Source organism: Sminthopsis crassicaudata, chromosome 1, assembly GCF_048593235.1.
Source record: "Sminthopsis crassicaudata isolate SCR6 chromosome 1, ASM4859323v1, whole genome shotgun sequence".
NCBI classification, from domain to species: Eukaryota; Metazoa; Chordata; class Mammalia; order Dasyuromorphia; family Dasyuridae; genus Sminthopsis; species Sminthopsis crassicaudata.
The window spans coordinates 90,125,082-90,144,321 of record NC_133617.1 but is presented as its reverse complement, the minus strand read 5'-3'; positions in this window follow the sequence as shown (position 1 = coordinate 90,144,321).

Here is a 19,240-nt window from a genome sequence, read left to right as displayed (position 1 = left end):
TTTACATTTGATCCCACTTCTCTACTCATGGAATCACTAGTTTCTTTTCATCTTCTGATTTGGACAATTGTAGTTGAATCACAGTTTAATCTTCTTGGCTCCATTTTGACATCCACTATCCATCTATCATCATTCTCTGATCCATAATATACACTGCTATAAAAATATTCAAAAAAAGCTTTAGTGACTCTCCATTGCCTTTAGAATAATAATAATCATAAACTGATTCTTAAATTTAATGTTCTTGATAAACTATAAAAACTTTGGGAGTGGGAAAACCTTTATTCTTTGTATTTGTATATCTGGTGCTAAGCAGTGTCTGGGAGCTTTACAATAGGTGCTTAATACCTATTAAGTGATTGATATTCTTTTCATTTACTTTACAATCTAACAAAACTGAATTACTCATTGATCTATTATGTCCTTATATTTACTTATATTGAATTGCCTTCTCTACAGGAAAAGCAATCATAGGATCATAGATTTAGAATTAAAAGAGCTCTACATACCATTGAGTCCAACTGCCTTACATCTGAAACAATAACAACAGAGAGATTTAGTGACTTGGGTCACATAGCTACCACCTGCAGCAAGAGTCAAACACAGGACTTCCTGACCCCAACTGTAGAACTCTACCTTTGCCAATTGCTTCATATTCTGTTTTATCATGCCTCATTTTGATTATATCCATCTATTTAAATGCTTCCTTTATTTCTTCCTTAAAAAAAAGGTTATGTTTCTTTATTTCATTAATGTTGGATCTGAAATTCCTGTCTCTTCCAGGAGGATATTCTCAGGTTCAAGCAGCTCTTTTATAACAAAAAGAAAAACAAGCACTTCTCAGCTAGTGAATGGCCCTTAGCTTCAAATACTTTTTTTGAATTCTTTTTAAAAATGTCAATTTAATATTTTAGTTTTCTATAGATATCTACACACAATGGAATGTTTTCTCTTTGAATCAATTCTAATGAGAATAAATATCAATTTAATATTTTATTTTTCTACATATAAAAATAATTTTAATGTTCTTTTAAAATATTTTCCAAAAAAAGTTACAAATTCTTGCTCTACTTCTTTCTCCCCCCACTGAGAAGCAATATGAACAATTTGATGTAGTTTATACCTGTGTGGTCATGCAATATATTTCCATAATAGTCATGCTGTGAAAGAAAATGCAAACCAAAAAAAAAAAATCCTCAAGAAAAATAAAGTTTGAAAAATGTACATTTCAATTTGTATTTAGAAACCATTCATTCATTCTCTAGGGATAGATAGTATTTTTCATCATAATCCCTTCAGAGCTATTTTGGATTATTGTTTTGCTGAGAATAGTAAGTCATTTCCAGATGATCATCTTACAATATTGCTGTTGCTTTATATGTAATACTTTTCACTTTGCATCAACTCAGATAAGTCTTTCTAGATTTTTCTGAGAGCTCCCTGCTCAATGTTTTATAGCATAATAGTATTCTGACACAATCATATCTCATACTTTATTTAGCCATTCTTCAATTGATGGGCATCCTCTCCATTTCCAATTCTTTGTTCCTAGAAAATCATAATAATAAATATATTTCGTAGATGTAATTCATTTTACTTTTTAAAATGTCTTTTGGAATATAGAGCTAGTAGTGGTATTATTAAGTCAAGGGGTATGTGTGGTTTTATTGCTCTTGAGAATGCTTGAATCAGTTTACAACTTCACCAATAGTGGATTAATATCACATTTTCGCCACACCTGCTTCATTTGTCATTTTCCTTTTTAATACTATTAGCCAACTTGATAGGTATGAGGCAACATCTCAGAATTGTTTGAATTTGCATTTCTCCAAGCAATAGTGAGTTAGATTTTTTTTTTCCTATTGGCTTAAAGATAACTTTGATTACATCATCTGAAAACTTTATATCTTTTGATCATTTATCAATTAGGGAATGACTTATTTTTTAAATAAATTTTACTCAATTCTCTTTTTGAAAAATGAAGCTTTTATCAAAGAAACTAGCTTAATTTTTTTTTTGCAGTTGCTATTGCTAACTATATTTCCTTCCATCCTATATCACCCATTTACTTTCACAAATTCTGTCATCTCTGTCTCTGTCTCTCTCTTCCTTTCACTTTGTTCTTCCTCAAAAGTGTTTTTCCCCCTTCCCCCTAATTCTCTTTTGGATTTTCTATAGATATCTACACGTGATTGAATGTATTTTCTCTTTGAGTCAATTCTAATGAGAGTAAGGTTCACTAGCTCCTGCTTGCCTCCATCTTCCCCTTCAGTGTAAAAAACTTTTTTGGCCTCTTTAATATGAGACAATTTGCTCCATTAAACTTCTCCATTTCCCCCTTTCTCCCAGTACATTTTTGTGTCTCACACATTTATTTTATTTTATTTTTAGATAGTATCCCTTCATATTCAACTTATACCTGTTTCTTCTTTCCATATATTCTTCTAACTGCTTGAATAAAGTTCCTATGAGTTACAAATGTCATATTTTACTATAGAAATGTCAACAAGTTAACTTTATTAAGTCCCTTATAATTTTTCTTCCCTTTCAATTTAAAAGTCAATTTTTGGCGGAGCCAAGATGGCGGAGAAGATACACGCGATTCTTTAATCTCCCTTCTTCCCTCACAACCAAGTAGATATAATCGGACTCAGAAATAGCGCTGGACTGATAGAATCCACAAGGACTGGAAGCACGACTTACCAGCTGAAGAGAATCTGGAGTTTCAACAGGAAAGGTCAGCTCCCAGGGGAGGAAGAAGAAAGGCTAGCACTGACAGCTGGGTGCTGGCACGCTGCGCCGATCGCGCTGGGGAGGGCTCTGGAATCAGAGAAGCCACTGAGATAGAGGAATCTGGCACATGCTGTTAGCTCTTCTCTGCTTGTAAAACAGCAGTTCAGAAGAGAAATCAAGCCACTTTAAAATTTTAAAACCAGATTAGATCTTCCCAGATCCCGGGGGTGACTCAGCAGATCTCTGCACTGTGGGTGTGGCCGACATAGGCAATCCAGGCTTTCACCTGGGGGTAGTTAAGAGATTGAAAAGTGGGCGGGGCGGTAACTCATAGTGCCTGGCTCAGCTGGATGCTGTGAAACTCAGCCCCAGGAAGTCCCAGAGAAGCAGAACCTTTGAACTAGGGACTGCGGTTCCTGGCAGACACTTCCAGTTTGAGCTCAGGGGCTTTTCACGTCATCGCCTGCTGGCATCCACGCCTCACCAGGACACATAGGCTGGGCTTTGCGTCACCTTTACTGTTCAGTCTCAAACCTCAGGGAAGCCGCTAGAACACAGTGCCCTCAAGGAACAGCAGTGCTGATCACCTATGAGGCACTTCCAGGGAGGGGGTGGGGAACTGTCTCCCAGAGCTCTCTCTTAGCTCAGGCACAGGAGCCGCTGCATCCACCTGATATGGGAGGAAGCTGGTGAAGAAATAAATAAATAATTTCCTACCCCAGGGACGGACCCCAAAAGATTTGTTAAGTATGAGTAAAAAGCCAAGAAAAACTATAGATTCCTTCTACACAGAGAAAGAGCGGGTATCCAACCCCGAGGAAGTTAACAGCAGAGAGTCAGCAGATAACAACCTAAAGAGGAATGATTCCTGCCCCCCATCACATAACTCTCCTCAAAGAGACTATTAAAAAGTTAAGAGAGTTTGAAGAAAAATGAGGAAAGGAAAGAGAAGCTATGATAGAGAATAACAACATTCTGAAATTGGAGTTGGAAAAAATAAAGAATTCACAGGAGATGCAGGGAAACAAAATTAGTGAATTAGAAAAGGTAAAAAAATCACAGGAAAGTAGGATTTCTGAATTGGAGAAGATTAAAAAGTCTCAAGAAAATAGGATTTCTGAATTGGAAAAAGAAAATAATTCTCAAAAAAAAATTAAGGAAATGGAAAAAAATTCAATAGAGCAAAATAACTCATTTAAAAATTAAATCGGGCATTTACAAAAAGAACTAAAAACTGTGAATGAAGAAAATAACTCCTTAAAATTCAGGATGGAACAAATAGAAATAAATGATTCATTGAGAACCCAAAAATTAGTCAAACAAAACAAAACAAAACAAACAAAAAAAAAAAAAAAAAAAGAAAAGCTGGAGAATAACGTCAAATACTTACTGTGAAAATCTATAGACCTGGAAAATAGATCTAGGAGAAATAATCTGCTGATCATTGGACTTCCCAAAAACTATGACCAAATAAAGAGCCTAGATTCTATTTTACAGGAAATTATCAAAGAGAACTGTCCAGAGATAATAGAAACAGAAGGGAAAGTAGATGTTGAAAGAATTCATCGAACTCCCTCTGAAATAGACCCTAAAAAAAGAACACCACGGAATATGGTGGCTAAGCTGCAGAATTACCACACAAAGGAGAAAATCCCGCAAGCAGCTAGAAAAAAACAATTTAAATACCAAGGTGCCACAATAAGGGTCACACAAGATCTGGCTGCCTGCACATTAAAAGATAGAAGGGCCTGGAACCTGATATTCCAAAAGGCAAAGGATCAAGGATGGCAACCAAGAATAAACCACACAGCTAAGTTTAGCATCTTTTTCCACGGAAGAAGATGGTCATTCAATGAAATAGAGGAATTCAATATGTTTCTAAGAAAAAAACCAGACTTAAACAAAAAATTTGATCTACATCCACAAAACTGAAGAGAAACAGAAAAAGGTACACAGAACCCTTGAGAACTGTATCTCTGTTGTGGGTATATAGAATGTAGGAAGGCAGAAATAATAAATGCCTTCTTCCCAGATCACAATGCAATAAAAGCTACATTCAGTAAGAAGTTAGGGGTAAATAGACCAAAAAGTAATTGGAAACTGAATAATCTCATCTTAAAGAATGACTGGGTGAAAGAGCAAATTATAGAAACAATTAATAATTTCACCCAAGATAAGGACAATGATGAGACATCATACCAAAATCTGTGTGATGCAGCCAAATCAGTAATAAGGGGAAATTTTATATCATTAGAGGCTTATTTGAAGAAAATAGAGAAAGAGAAGATTAACAAATTGGGCTTGGAACTTAAAAGGCTAGAAAAAGACCAAATTAAAAACCCCCAACCAAAAATTAAACTTGAAATTCAAAAATTAAAAGGAGAAATCAATAATATTGAAAGTAAAAAATTATTGAATTGATAAATAAAACCAAGAGTTGGTTTTATGAAAAAGCCAATACAATAGATAAACCTTTGGGAAATCTGATCAGAAAAAAAAGAGGAAAATCAAATTATTAGTCTTACAAATGAAAAGGGGGATCTTTCCACAAATGAAGAGGAAATTAGAGAAATAATGAGTTACTTTGCCCAACTTTATGCCAATAAATTTGATAACTTAAGTGAAATGGATGACTTCCTCCAAAAATATAGGCTCCCTAGATTAACAAAGGAGGAGATAAATTGCTTAAATAGTCCCATTTCAGAAAAATAAATAGAACAAGCTAGTACTCAACTCCCCAGGAAAAAATCCCCAGGACCAGATGGATTTACATGTGAATTCTACCAAACATTTAAAGAATAATTAGCCCCAATGCTATATAAACTATTTGAAAAAATAGGGGATTAAGGAGTCCTACCAAACTCCTTTTTTGACACAGACATGGTACTAATACCTAAACCAGGTCTATTGAAAACTGAAAAAGAAAATTATAGACCAATTTCCTTAATGAATATTGATGCTAAAATCTTAAATAAGATATTAGCAAAAAGACTTCAGAAAATCATCCCCAGGATAATACACTATGATCAAGTAGGATTTATACCAGGAATGCAGGGCTGGTTTAATATTAGGAAAACTATTAGTATAATTGACCATATTAATAATCAAATTAATAAAAAACATATGATCATCTCAATAGATGCAGAAAAAGCATTTGACAAAATCCAACATCCATTCCTACTAAAAACTCTTGAGAGTATAGTAATAAATGGAATATTCCTTAGAATAATCAGGAGCATATATTTAAGACCTTCAGTAAGCATAATATGCAATAGAAATAAACTGCAACCTTTCCCAGAAAGATCAGGAGTGAAACAAGGTTGCCCACTATCACCATTACTATTCAATATAGTACTAGAAACGCTAGCCTCGGCAATAAGAGCCGAGAAAGAGATTCAAGGAATTAGAGTAGGAAATGAGGAAATTAAACTATCACTTTTTGCAGATGACATGATGGCATACTTAGAGAACCACAAAGACTCTGCTAAAAAGCTACTAGAAATAATTCAAAATTTCAGCAAAGTGGCAGGATACAAAATAAATCCACATAAATCCTCGGCATTTTTATATATCACTAACAAAATGCAACAGCAAGAGATACAAAGAGAAATTCCATTGCAAACAAATGTTGAGAGTATAAAGTATTTGGGAATCCATCTACCAAAGAAAAGTCAGGAATTATATGAGAAAAACTACAAAACACTTGCCACAAAAATAAAATCAGATTTAAATAATTAGAAAGACATTCAGTGCTCTTGGATAGGCCGAGCAAATATAATAAAGATGACAATACTCCCCAAACTAATCTATTTATTTAGTGCTATACCAATCAGACTCCCAAGAAACTATTTCAATGACCTAGGAAAAATAACAACAAAATTCATATGGAAGAATAAAAGGTCGAGAATTGCAAGGGAACTAATGAAAAAAAAACTCAGAGGAAGGTGGTCTAAGTGTACCTGATCTAAAGCTATATTATATAGCAGCAGTCACCAAAACCATTTGGTATTGGCTAAGAAATAGACCGGTAGATCAGTGGAACAGATTAGATACAAAGGACAAAAAAGGATACATATATACCAACCTACTCTTTGACAAACCCAAAGATACCAACATTAGGGATAAAAATTCATTATTCGGAAAAAAACTGTTGGGAAAATTGGAAATTAGTATGGCAGAAAATAGATATGGATCCACACTTAACACCATATACCAAGATAAGATCAAAATGGGTCCATGATTTAGGCATAAAGAGGGAGATAATAAATAGATTAGAGGAACAGAGCATAATCTACCTCTCAGACTTGTGGAGGAGGAAGGAATTTATGACCAGAGGAGAACTAGAGATCATTATTGATCACAAAATAGAAGATTTTGATTACATCAAACTAAGAAGTTTCTGTACAAATAATACTAATGCAAACAAGATTAGAAGGGAAGTAACAAATTGGGAAAATATTTTTAAAAACAAAGGTTCTGACAAAGGTCTCATTTCCAAAATATATAGAGAACTGACCCTAATTTATAAGAAACCGAACCATTCTCCAATTGATAAATGGTCAAAGGATATGAACAGAAAATTCTCAGATGAAGAAATTGAAACTATATCCACTCACATGAAAGAGTGTTCCAAATCACTACTGATCAGAGAAATGCAAATTAAGACCACTCTGAGATACCACTACACACCTGTCAGATTGGCTAAGATGACAGGAACAAATAACGATGAATGTTGGAGGGGATGTGGGAAAACTGGGACACTGATACATTGCTGGTGGAGTTGCGAAAGAATCCAGCCATTCTGGAGAGCAATCTGGAATTATGCCCAAAAAGTTATCAAACTGTGCATACCCTTTGACCCAGCAGCGCTACTACTGGGATTATATCCCAAAGAAATACTAAAGAGCGGAAAGAGACATATATGTGCCAAAATGTTTGTGGCAGCTCTTTTTGTTGTAGCTAGAAACTGGAAGATGAATGGATGTCCATCAGTTGGAGAATGGTTGGGTAAATTGTGGTATATGAAGGTTATGGAATATTATTGCTCTGTAAGAAATGACCAGCAGGAGGAATACAGAGAGGCCTGGAGAGACTTAAATCAACTGATGCTGAGTGAAATGAGCAGAACCAGAAGATCACTATACACTTCAACAACAATACTGTATGAGGATGTATTCTGATGGAAGTGGAAATCTTCAACATAAAGAAAAGCCAACTCACTTCCAGTTGATCAATGATGGACAGAGGTAGCTACACCCAGAGAAGAAACACTGGGAAGTGAATGTAAATTGTTAGCACTAATATCTGTCTGCCCAGGTTGCATGTACCTTTGGGTTCTAATGTTTATTGTGCAACAAGAAAATGGTATTTACACACATGTATTGTATGTAGGTTATATTGTAACACATGTAAAATGTATGGGATTGCCTGTCATCGGGGGGAGGGAATAGAGGGAGGGGGGATAATTTGGAAAAATGAATACAAGGGATAATATTATAAAAAATATATATAATAAAAAAATTATATAAGAAAAAAAAAAAACAAATAAATGCTTTTCTGCCTACAAAAAAAAAAAAAAAAAAAAAAAAAAGAAATGACCAGCAGGAGGAATACAGAGAGGCTTGGAGAGACTTACATCAACTGATGCTGAGTGAAACGAACAGAACCAGAAGATTGCTGTACACTTCAATGCTGTATGAAGAGGTATTCTGATGGAAGTGGATATCTTCAACTTAAAGAAGATCCAACTCACTTCCAGTTGATCAATGATGGACAGAAATAACTACACCCAGAGAAGGAACAGTAAAGTGAATGTAAATTGTTAGCACTACTGTCTATCTACCCAGTTACTTATACCTTCGGAAGCTAATACTTAATGTACAACAAGAAAATGGTATTTACACACATATATTGTATCTAGGTTATATTGTAACACATGTAAAATGTATGGGATTACCTGTCATCAGGGGGAGGGAGTGGAGGGAGGGAGGGGATAATTTGGAAAAATGAATAAAAAAATAAAATAAAATAAAATAAAAAAAATAAATAAAAGTCAATTTTTTTTTTTTTATTCAGCTCTGGCCTTTTCATTAAGAATGCTTATAAGTCCTTTATTTCTTCAATTATTCATTGAGCCCCTTAAGGATTATAGTAATTTTGAAAAGATAGATGATCCTAGCTTTTTTTTGCTCTGTGAAATATCATATTCAAAGCCCTCTAATCCTTTAATGTAAATGACATTAAAGCTTGTATTATCCTGTTTATGGCTCTAAGATATTTGAACTGTTTCTTTCAGATTACTTACAATATTTTTTTAGTTTACCTGGAGCTTTGGAATTTGACTATATTATTCCTGGGACTTTTTATTTCAAGATCTCTTTCAGGAAGTGATCAGTGGATTATTTCATTTTTATTTAATTCTCTGGTTTGAGAATATCAGGCATGTTTTTGTTGGTAATTTCTTAACAGAGGATATCTTGACTCTTATTTTTATTATGGCTTTCAGAGAGTTCAATAATTTTAAGTTATTTTTCCTGGATTTATTTTCCAGATTCTTTGTTTTCCAGTTTTTTTTTTCCAGTTTTGTTTTTTGTTTTTTTTGTTTGTTTGTTTCTTAATTTCTCATAAAGCCATTAACTTTCTTTTGCTCTTTAATTTTTTTTTTTTTTTTTTTTTTTTTTTTTTTTTTTTTTTTGCTGAGGCAATTGGGGTTAAATGACTTGTCCAGTGTCACACAGGACACAGGTAGAAAGTTTAAAGTGTCTGAGGTCAGAATTCTAACTTCAGGACTGGTGCTCTAACCACCATACCACCTAGCTGTCCCCTCAATTTTAGTTTTTAAGGAATCATTTTCTTCAGTGGCCTTTTGTACCTCCTTTACCATTTGCCTAATTATACTTTGGTGAATGTTTTTTTTTTTTTTTTCCAATGAACTTTTGTGCTTCTCTTTCCACTTGACCAGTTCTGCTTATTAAAGCATTCTTTGCCTCCCTGGCTTTTTGTACATCCTTTACCAAGTGATGCAGTCTATTTTTTTAATGTTGTTTTCTTCAGTATTATATTGTGTGTGTGTCCTTTACAAAACTGGTGACTTGCTTTTTATGATTTTCTTATATCAATTTCTCTTCCCAATTTTTTCTCTGTTTCTATTACTTGATTTTTAAAAATCTTTTTTGAGTTCTTTCATGACCTCAGATAAATTTGTATTTTTCTTAAAGATTTTGGACATAGGGTCTTTGTTATATTCTTTTGAATTTGTGTTTTGATCATCCTTATCCTCATAGTAAATTTCTATGGCCAAATTTTTTGAGTTGTTTGCTAATGCTCCCAGCTTGTTATTTGGCTTTTAACTCTTTGTTAAAATAAGCCTCTACTTCCAGGGTGCAGGATGCATTATCGCTAGCTTTAGCGGATTTGTGCAGTTGCTTTTGAACATACTTTTAGAGACCTGTAAGTTTTCAGTTCCTCCAAGGTGGTATGATCTAAGGAGAGGTGTTTACTGCTCTCTTGATCTGTGTTCCAGAGTGACCATACGCATACTTGTCTGCCTAGAACTATGAGGAGGATCTCCTTTCCACTGTGCTTGCATGCTCTGCTCCTTTTCTCTCTGGGAATACTATCCAGGACTGTACCTCAGATTTGAATCTGGGCAAAGCAACAGTTCTCCCTCAGAACTGTCAAAATGACCTTGTATTTTCCTTTTGGCAAGATATCAGACCCTTTTACAATTCCAGCTCCAGAAGTCACTGTTATAGCTGCTGATTCTGTGGCTCCCAAGACCTGTTCCTGGTTTGCTGTGGCCTGCCTGGACTGTGCTGTCAAGCCTTTCAATAGACTGCCCTCTACTCTCACTTTGGTGCAACAGACTTTTACTACTGACCTCCTATGTTGTCTTGGGCTGAAACATTATTTCAATCAGTCTTTTTATGGACCCTGCCATTCCAGATATTTTTATGGTCATTATTTTAAAATATTTTGAAGTGATTGGCTTTACTGTGCCATATTGGATTTTTTGCTGCCCTTATTTTAAAACTTTTTTTAAGGCATTTCTTTGCCATGTCTGTTTTCTAAGCCTGAGATTTTTCTCCTTAAAATCCAGATGTACTGGTTGGAAAGCCTTTTATGACAGACTTTTGGGAGGATTTTTTTAACCTGTTTTTTTAATAAAACCAAAATTTATTAAGAGCTAATTAAGTCAGTTTGACTAAATGATACTAACTTTTGATTATGGTACATGTGAAGAGCACACAAGTGGGAACTGAAGATATAGTATTAGAAAAACAGAATTTTGCCCCTTCAAGGTTCATCTTGGATCAGAACACTGAGGGAATAAAATAACTGTCACATATAGACTCAGCCTCATGTGTGATTAAGGATTAAGAGAATAAACATAGAGCATGTGCTACATAACCTTCCTGGTCAACCATGAGGAGGTGTTAGATTTCAGTCAGATTGTTTTCATTTGGATGAGAGAAAATTTAGTTACTCTATACCCTGATTTGTTTTCTTACCTTTTCCCAATATAAATAAAGCTGAGACTGAAATCCAAGAATAAGTATGGGAAAAGGTCACAAATAGGTCTTTTTCCCTTGGCATAGCCAATGTTCAAATAACTGTCAGAGTGTGAGGCTGATTGGGATAAAAAGCAATTGAGTAGATTCCCTAGTGGCTGCCTGAGCTATGATTCATGGAGACTTATTCATATATTGCTTGGTGTCCTCTACAGAACCTCTGCATCCAATCTAGGTTGGTGACACTCAGCCTGGGATTCAATCTAGTGTTTCAGCAGCTAATGGTGACAGGCAGTCTTATTCATTCTTGGAAAATGAAATCGCATTCCATTTGCCAAGTGTTTACTTCATTGTAACCCCAGAGATGGCTGGTGTATTATTTCCATATTTTACAGATGAGGAAACTGAGGCTTAAATAGATGAAATGACATTATTCTCTTCATCTTCTTAGTAGCTAGCATTTATATGGCACTTTAAGGTTTCCAAAGCACTTTGTGAAAGTTATCTCATTTTATCTTCATAGTAAATCTAGGAAGGTTTTACAAATGGGGGAGTTAAGACAGAGAGAAGTGACTTACTCAGGATCACAGATCTGAGTATCTGAGGATAGATTTGAACTGAAATCTTCTTGTCCCAGAGTCTAATAGTTTCATTGTATCCTAGATGATATGATCAGATTACTCAGCTACTAAGGGACAGAGTCTAGATTACAATCTGTCTTTTGACATCAAGTTACACTATTATTATTGTTTTCTGTTTACTTGACCAAGACAGTTCTGATGTGTGACATTTGAAATGAACGCTCTTAAAGAGGTTACTAGTAGAGAATCTCCACCTTTCCCTCTCAGAATTAGACTATTCTAACCTCAAACTAAACAAGAAAAAAACTAGGGAGAAAAATAGGATCCTACAAACCCTTGATGTGAGAAACCTCTGGAGAAAATTAAATATGGATAGAAAAGAATACACATTTTTTTCTCAGCCATACTTGATACCTACACAAAAAGTGTTCATATATTAGGGCACAAAAACCTCACAATAAAATGCAAAAAAACAGAAATAGTAAGTACTTCTTTTTCAGATAAGAATGTAATAAAAATTATATTCAATAAAGGGGCAAGAAAAAATAGATTTAAAACCAAGTGGAAATTAAATAATCTAATTCTAAAAAATGAGCACCTCAAACAACAAATCATAGAACAATCCTAAATTTTATCCAAGAGAATGATAATAATGAGAACACATAGCAAAACCTATGGGATGTAGGCAAAGCAGCTTTTAAGGAAAATTTTATATCTCTAAATAGCTACATAAAATAGAGAAAAGAGAAATTAATGAATTATGCGTGCATTAAAAAAAAATAACAACCTTAAAAAATAACAATTGAAAAACCTCTAAGTAGACACCAAATTAGAAATTTTGAAACTCAAAGGAGAAATAAATAAAATTAAAACTAAGAAAACTATTGAACTGATAAATAAAACTAAGAATTGGTCTTATGGGAAAAAAAAAAAAAAAAAAAAAAACAAATTAAATAACCTTTGGTTAATTTGATCAAAAAAAGAAAAGAAAAAAAAAAAAAACAAAACAAATCATTAGCATCAAAAATAAAAAGGATGAACTTACCACTAATGACATAGAAATGAAAGCAATAATTAGGAGCCCAATTCTAGAACAGCGAGTGTGACAATCTTACTGCAAAATTTGCAAAAATATAAGTTGTCCAGATTAACAGAAGGGGAAAAATTAGTTAAATAGGACCATTTCAGAAAAAAAAAATGAAACAAGACATTAATGAACTCCTTAAGAAAAAAAAAAAAAAAAATCTAGGGCCAGAATTCTATCAAGCATTCAAGGAACAATTCCAATATTATGTAAATTATTTGGTGGGGGGGGGGAGGGAAAAGAGGAGTAGTGCCAAATTCCTTCTTTGACATTAATATGACACTAAAATGTAAACCAGGAAGTGCCAAAACAGAGAAAGGAATTTACAGACCAATCTTCCTAATGAATAATGATGCAAAAATTTTAAATAAAATATTAACAAAGAGATTGCAGCAACTTTTTAGCAAGATAATATACTATGACCAAATGGGATTTCTATCAAGAATATAGGGCTGGTTCATTATTAGGAAAACTATTACCAAAATCGACCATATCAATAACAAAACCAACAGAAATCATATGATAATTTTAATAGATGCAGAAAATTGCTTTTGACTGAGAACAGCACCCACTTCTATTAAAAACACTAGAAAGCATTGGGATAAAGAAAAATTTCCTTAAAACAATAAGCAGTATCTATCTAAAACCAACAACAACCATTCTTTGTAATGCAGAGAAGCTGGACACATTCCCAATAAGATCAGGGTTGAAACAAAGATGCCCATTATCACTACTATTATTCAACATTATACTAGAAATGTTGGCTTTAGCAATAAAGAAAGATAAATAAATGGAAGGAATTAGAGTTGGCAATGAGGAAATAAAACTATCACTCTTTGCAGATGATGATATATTTAAGGAATCCTGGAAAATCATCTAAAAATTTACTGGAAACAATTTACAGTTTTAGCAAAGTTTGCCAGATATAAAATAAACCCGCACAAATCACCATTTTTTTCTATATATTACTGACAAAGCCCATTAGCAAGAACTAGAGAGATTCAATTTAAAATTACTGTAGACAAAATAAAATAGTTGCATGTCTACCTGACAAAACAAATCCAAGAAGTATATGAACACAGTTACAAAACACTTCTCACACAAATAAAGTCAGCTCTAAACAACTGGAAAAATATAAATTACTCATGCATAGACTAAGCTAATATAATAAAAAATGACAATTCTGCCTAAATTATTGATAATTGCCTCTTTGTTCAGTGCCATACCAATCAACAAATTGTATTCACTTCTTTTTTCTATTTTTTTTTAATTTCTCCCAAGTTTTTTTTTCCCCTTTTCTTCTGATTTTTCTTTACCAAAATGATTCACAAAGTAATGTATATTAAAAATAAATAAATTTACTAGAAAAGAAAAAGAGTCAACTCTTCAAGATTCTTCGTCGGTTGAACATGGCACAGTAGAAAAACATTAAAAATAGTTATTTTTTATATGTATCATCACATTTTCTTGACTTTTTGAATAGGTTTTACATGGTTTACAGAGTAGCTGTACTTCCTGCTCTGGAACTCTTATATTTTTGCTATTCGTTGAATCAGAAATTCCATTTCTTGACTCTTCCTCCATGTCTGGAATTCTCTCCCTCTTAGTTTTCTGGCTTTCTTCAAGTCTCTGAGAAATTTCTTCAATCTTCAAGAAACTTTTCCCAGTGACATTCCCTACAACTGCCATCACCAGTGCCTTCTTTTTCTAATTGCCTTTCATTTACACACGTACTTATTTTTGTATATACATAGTTATTTTCTCTTGTTTACCCTCATTAGAATACAGCAGGGACCATTTAAGTTTCTTTTTTCTTTGTATGACTTAGTACAATTTGTGGCTGATACTAGTTGTTTAATAAATTTTTCAATATTTAGACTTTGCTTTAGGTGCAAATCATGTATGTCCCTCATGCAGGGAAGTCAATATATTCAATTTCTTTCCCACTACTTCTGCTTTCTTTTTAATAGAAATGCTCCTTCTCTTTAACAGTTCTTTGCTTTAATATTTTGAAACAATCTCAGGACTGTCCTATTGGCTCAGGCCATTGGCAATAAGATTGCAACTATGACATAGGTCATTATGTACCAATGCCATGAACTTGATAGGAAGAGAGGGATGAGGGGAAAGAGTACTCAAACCTGACACTTGGCTGTGAGTATCCTGAAAGCTGAAGAATGGAAAGGATATGGAAGGGAGGAGTATGCTTTATTGAATCTAGAGGACTTGATCAACAATTGGGGTGCTTGGTATAATTCAGACTGGGGCTCCGCACTTTTGGGAAACAAGAGGGAATTTTATTCTTTTTGTATTTTTAGAAAATAATATTAGTTATAAGTGACTGTTTCACATTTACCTCATAATTAATGGACACATTTGATTCTTTTGTGTTTTAAATATTATGTTGCTAAGAGGAAATGAAGATATTAGTGGAAACTAAAACATGAATCAAATGTAAACTTTTGTTTAAGTTAAGGGATGAAGTGAGATTGTGAAATTATTATAATAATTATTTTAACAATTTAATAAAAATAATATCTAATAATTAGAGGAAAAAGAACCTGGTTTCTTTCTTCAAGGGATAGTTTCTCTTGAAATTGAAGCTGAACTACAAATCTAAAGATATCTTATTGAAAAAGAATGGCAAGTGCCTACCCTCCCAATTCCTCTAGACGCCTCATCAATTTTATGGTATTTTATAAATGCATTATCTATGTATGCAAAAAATGTAATATAAGAATATAGAAATGCACATATCTATCTTTTATATGTACATATTGTATATACATATACATATGTATATACACATATTGCCATCCCACTAGTATGTTATCTACTTGAGGGGAAGAACTAATTTTGGTTTTGTTGCTTCTAAATTTATTGACTTATCAAAATATTGCCTATCAAGTTATCAAAATGCTGAATAAATGCTTACTGATTGATTTAGAATAAGTGGACAGGGATTCAAATTCCAATTATTCCACTTATTATATATGTACTTTAAGGCAAATCATTTAACTTCTCTGTTACTTTTTTTTTTCTCTTTTAAAATCAGATCTTAGAGTAGATGACCGCTAAGATACATTCCATCTCTAAATATATCAGTAAATGATACATAGATAACATTACTGTATAGTCTCAACAAAGGGGGATTAATCATTCATGCAGTATGTTTTATACTTTACCACATCTGGATCCTTTCTGTGACATATATGCAATGTCCAGAAATCTAAAAAGGTCAATGCACAATGGCTTGGGTCATTGACAAAATATCCTGGTTTCCTAAGTATAAAAAAGTCAGAGCCTGAGAAGTCAGCAGAATTTCCCCCATCCTTCAGAGTAGCAAACCAACATGGCCAACAGAGATGCAAGGAAGCTAAATTCAGCTAAATCAATACTTTATCTTTATTGAACATCCTTTTTTTTTTTTTTCCTATGGCTAAGCAGCACTTCTTTCTTAATGGTTAAATGTTTTATGAATATGTAATTTAGATCTAATTTCAAACTTGAACTACCAGATTTAGTCAAGCCTGGCCTGAAACACATGGTGTAATGGAAAGACCAATGAGTTTGTGGTCAGGAGACATAACTCAAATCACAACTTTAGGATGACTTTCTGACTTTGACTAATTCTTTCTCTTTGGTATTCAATTCCTTTATATATGAAATGTTGGAAATGGGCTACATGATCTCTAAGGCTCATTTGGACAGTCAGTACTACTTACGATTCTACGAGAGTTAACAAAAGAATTCATAATATGTAAAAGTACAAAGTTAGTGAGTATCTAGAGCAGGATTCTAACCAATATTATTATATTTGTTTCCATATGCTGAGTCTTTTTCTATCCCAGCGTTTTCTCTGTTTCTACATATTTCAAGAAAACCCAATTTCACAAAGAGAAGAACATTCTTTGGGAGCATCTTCATAATTCAGAAACTCCCTATGAATATTAACATTTATTTGTATGGCTATTGAAATTGGAGTTACTTTTTTTTCTTCTAAAACAAAAAATAGTATCAGACTGAATATGTTCTTCAGTAAACTCATTTCAGCTTATCCCTAAATCTTGTTCATATGAACCATGAGTATGGAAAATTTTAGTACATATTTCCATAACCCAAGAGGTCTATAATTCCATCTACAAATATGTTATAGATCATAGCCACTCCAGGGAAACTGTCTTGTATGCTCTCATAAATTCACCAGGAAGGATCCACCCAATTTCAATCTCAGAATAAATATTGAAAGTGATTCAAAAGCAATGAATAGACATAGAGTAGCAGGTCAGGAGGGTTTATCATATGCTCAATAATGATTGGCCTTTGAGAAGTGGTATAGAAATCATTACCAAGTATACTTATGATTGGAAAGGGAAGTAGTGGGTCATATACTGAGTAGAGAGAGAAGGAAAGCACAAATTAAGTGCTGAATCTTGTGCCCATGAGAAATGAAAAGAACAAATGTTTGGCCATTCAAGAAAGCAATTTACTATTATATCTTTAAAGTTATTTAACTGTAGTCGATCTAAACTACAAGTTGATGAAAGAAAACAAAGGAAAAGAACATACACATACCAAAAATATGTATAGCAGCTTTTTGAGGCAGTAAAAATTGGAAGCTAAGTTGTTACTTGTCAATTGGTGAATAGCTGAACAATTATGGTTTATTAAATTAATGAAATGTTATTGCACCAAGAGAAACAATTAAAGGAATATTTAAGAGAAACAAGAGAATATTTCATAAGATACCAAGAACATTCTAAAAGTGAAAAGTATTAAAATACTTAAGAACTGTAATTAATGGGGATGAACAACCATGATGCAAGGTATGGATGATCATTAATATAAACCACTTCCTACTATTGAAGTATAGGGCTCAAGGTGTGGAGTGAGACATATTTCTGTGCATACTTAATGTATTTGTTTTAGTTTACGCTGTTTAGTTGTACAGGTATTTTTCTCCAAGGGAGGGAGAAAGATAAATACTTTTAAGTTAATAATATATTTTAAAAATTAAATGAAATACACAGATTGTCCTACCCCATACTGTTTGTAATCTTAAGAACTTTATGTTTGCTTTCCTTGCCCCAAATTTCTTCCCAATACAATCCATCACCCCTATTTTCTTATAACATTGATATTCTGAAAGTAGACGTCCTGATCATTATCTATTCGTAAATTCCAGTAACTCTCAATCACTTCTATCATTGAAAATACATTCTTGTTTGATATTCAAGATAAGAATAACTCTACTTCCTAACTACCTTACACTTATTGTATACCACTTTTTCTTCAGTCCAGTGACACTAGCCTTCTTGTTTTTTCCTCATAGACAATGTTTCAACTCATAACTCCTTTCATTTTCCTGGCTGACCACCATCCCTTATTTGTAATTCTGTCCCTGCTCACATCTGCCTCCTGCTTTTCTGACCAACTTCAAGGCACAGATAAAACTTTATCTTCTGCAATGAATTGTTCCTGATTTCTTTTAATTCTAGTATTGTCCCTCTGTTGAAGGCATATCACCAGTTTATTAGAGTTTGTACATAACATATTGGATGTTATCCCCCAATTAGACTGTGAGTTTCTTGATAAAAGGGACTATCATTTGGCTTTCTTTAAATCCCCATCACTTAATTCAGAGCCTGGTACATATTAGGAGTTGAATGAATGACCTATTATTTTCCCAAGGATTAAGTAGCTTTTCCAAACTCATTTGTTAATTAAGTAAACATTAATGGTGGTTCTTGAAAGGTTCTATCAGGAACTGGGATGACTGGAAATGTAGAAATGTGGATGACAAAACTCTTTTTCCTGGAGATAATTATCAAGTAAGTGGTGAAGATGCAAACTTTCAAAATTGGCTTTTTGTTCTGTAAAATATGTTTTATTTGGTTGGTGGTGATGATGTCTAACAAACATCCTAGTCTCACTTTCCCACAGAAAAAAAAACTGGTTTTTTTTTTTTTTTTTGTAATGATATTAATTCAAACTCCCAATATGTTCCATACATATTCCACATTTTTAAGTGCCAGTGATTAAAAGTGAATTCAGTTTTGCCAATTAGAAACAATTAACTTTCACGAGGAAATGTCTACTAGGAAGATATAGCAAGAAGAAGATTATAAACATTACCTTCTCTGAAATACTTTGAGGGCACAGTCTCCCATATATCACCTGGGTCCCTGAACAGAATTAGCTAAAAATTTAACACAATTTTTGTAATGTTCTAGCTTGGCTTTCTTGAGGTCTTGGAGCAGCCTTCCTTTCAGCAGATTAATCACCATGAGAATAGCCAGGTGTTAAAGTCCAAATCTCCTTCACAGTCTAGT